Source organism: Notothenia rossii, assembly GCF_949606895.1.
Source record: "Notothenia rossii genome assembly, chromosome: 2".
In the NCBI taxonomy this organism is placed as follows: domain Eukaryota; kingdom Metazoa; phylum Chordata; class Actinopteri; order Perciformes; family Nototheniidae; genus Notothenia; species Notothenia rossii.
In genome coordinates, this window is record NC_136904.1 from 1,143,626 (window position 1) to 1,146,564 (window position 2,939).

The window sequence follows — 2,939 nt, forward strand, 5'->3', positions numbered from 1 at the left end:
ACACACTGTTTCTCTGTGTGCTTCAGTCTCTGTTGAACACACTGTTTCTCTGTGTGTGCTTCAGTCTCTGTTAAACACACTGTTTCTCTGTGTGTGCTTCAGTCTCTGTTAAACACACTGTTTCTCTGTGTGCTTCAGTCTCTGTTAAACACACTGTTTCTCTGTGTGTGCTTCAGTCTCTGTTGAACACACTGTTTCTCTGTGTGTGCTTCAGTCTCTGTTAAACACACTGTTTCTCTGTGTGTGCTTCAGTCTCTGTTAAACAAACAGTTTCTCTGTGTGTGCTTCAGTCTCTGTTGAACACACTGTTTCTCTGTGTGTGCTTCAGTCTCTGTTAAACACACTGTTTCTCTGTGTGCTTCAGTCTCTGTTGAACACACTGTTTCTCAGTGTGTGCTTCAGTCTCTGTTAAACACACTGTTTCTCTGTGTGCTTCAGTCTCTGTTGAACACACTGTTTCTCTGTGTGCTTCAGTCTCTGTTAAACACACTGTTTCTCTGTGTGTGCTTCAGTCTCTGTTGAACACACTGTTTCTCTGTGTGTGCTTCAGTCTCTGTTAAACACACTGTTTCTCTGTGTGTGCTTCAGTCTCTGTTGAACACACTGTTTCTCTGTGTGTGCTTCAGTCTCTGTTGAACACACTGTTTCTCTGTGTGTGCTTCAGTCTCTGTTAAACACACTGTTTCTCTGTGTGTGCTTCAGTCTCTGTTGAACACACTGTTTCTCTGTGTGTGCTTCAGTCTCTGTTGAACACACTGTTTCTCTGTGTGTGCTTCAGTCTCTGTTAAACACACTGTTTCTCTGTGTGTGCTTCAGTCTCTGTTAAACACACTGTTTCTCTGTGTGTGCTTCAGTCTCTGTTAAACACACTGTTTCTCTGTGTGTGCTTCAGTCTCTGTTAAACACACTGTTTCTCTGTGTGTGCTTCAGTCTCTGTTGAACACACTGTTTCTCTGTGTGTGCTTCAGTCTCTGTTAAACACACTGTTTCTCTGTGTGTGCTTCAGTCTCTGTTAAACACACTGTTTCTCTGTGTGTGCTTCAGTCTCTGTTGAACACACTGTTTCTCTGTGTGTGCTTCAGTCTCTGTTAAACACACTGTTTCTCTGTGTGTGCTTCAGTCTCTGTTGAACACACTGTTTCTCTGTGTGTGCTTCAGTCTCTGTTAAACAAACAGTTTCTCTGTGTGTGCTTCAGTCTCTGTTGAACACACTGTTTCTCTGTGTGTGCTTCAGTCTCTGTTAAACACACTGTTTCTCTGTGTGCTTCAGTCTCTGTTGAACACACTGTTTCTCTGTGTGTGCTTCAGTCTCTGTTAAACACACTGTTTCTCTGTGTGTGCTTCAGTCTCTGTTGAACACACTGTTTCTCTGTGTGTGCTTCAGTCTCTGTTAAACACACTGTTTCTCTGTGTGCTTCAGTCTCTGTTAAACACACTGTTTCTCTGTGTGTGCTTCAGTCTCTGTTGAACAAACAGTTTCTCTGTGTGTGCTTCAGTCTCTGTTAAACACACTGTTTCTCTGTGTGTGCTTCAGTCTCTGTTGAACACACTGTTTCTCTGTGTGTGCTTCAGTCTCTGTTAAACAAACGGTTTCTCTGTGTGTGCTTCAGTCTCTGTTGAACACACTGTTTCTCTGTGTGCTTCAGTCTCTGTTGAACACACTGTTTCTCTGTGTGTGCTTCAGTCTCTGTTAAACACACTGTTTCTCTGTGTGCTTCAGTCTCTGTTGAACACACTGTTTCTCTGTGTGTGCTTCAGTCTCTGTTAAACACACTGTTTCTCTGTGTGTGCTTCAGTCTCTGTTGAACACACTGTTTCTCTGTGTGTGCTTCAGTCTCTGTTAAACACACTGTTTCTCTGTGTGCTTCAGTCTCTGTTAAACACACTGTTTCTCTGTGTGTGCTTCAGTCTCTGTTAAACACACTGTTTCTCTGTGTGTGCTTCAGTCTCTGTTGAACACACTGTTTCTCTGTGTGTGCTTCAGTCTCTGTTAAACACACTGTTTCTCTGTGTGTGCTTCAGTCTCTGTTGAACACACTGTTTCTCTGTGTGTGCTTCAGTCTCTGTTAAACACACTGTTTCTCTGTGTGTGCTTCAGTCTCTGTTGAACACACTGTTTCTCTGTGTGTGCTTCAGTCTCTGTTAAACACACTGTTTCTCTGTGTGCTTCAGTCTCTGTTAAACACACTGTTTCTCTGTGTGTGCTTCAGTCTCTGTTAAACACACTGTTTCTCTGTGTGTGCTTCAGTCTCTGTTAAACACACTGTTTCTCTGTGTGCTTCAGTCTCTGTTAAACACACTGTTTCTCTGTGTGTGCTTCAGTCTCTGTTAAACACACTGTTTCTCTGTGTGTGCTTCAGTCTCTGTTGAACACACTGTTTCTCTGTGTGTGCTTCAGTCTCTGTTAAACACACTGTTTCTCTGTGTGCTTCAGTCTCTGTTGAACACACTGTTTCTCTGTGTGTGCTTCAGTCTCTGTTAAACACACTGTTTCTCTGTGTGTGCTTCAGTCTCTGTTGAACACACTGTTTCTCTGTGTGCTTCAGTCTCTGTTAAACACACTGTTTCTCTGTGTGCTTCAGTCTCTGTTAAACACACTGTTTCTCTCTGTGTGCTTCAGTCTCTGTTAAACACACTGTTTCTCTGTGTGTGCTTCAGTCTCTGTTGAACACACTGTTTCTCTGTGTGTGCTTCAGTCTCTGTTAAACACACTGTTTCTCTGTGTGTGCTTCAGTCTCTGTTAGACACACTGTTTCTCTGTGTGTGCTTCAGTCTCTGTTAAACACACTGTTTCTCTGTGTGCTTCAGTCTCTGTTGAACACACTGTTTCTCTGTGTGCTTCAGTCTCTGTTGAACACACTGTTTCTCTGTGTGTGCTTCAGTCTCTGTTGAACACACTGTTTCTCTGTGTGCTTCAGTCTCTGTTAAACACACTGTTT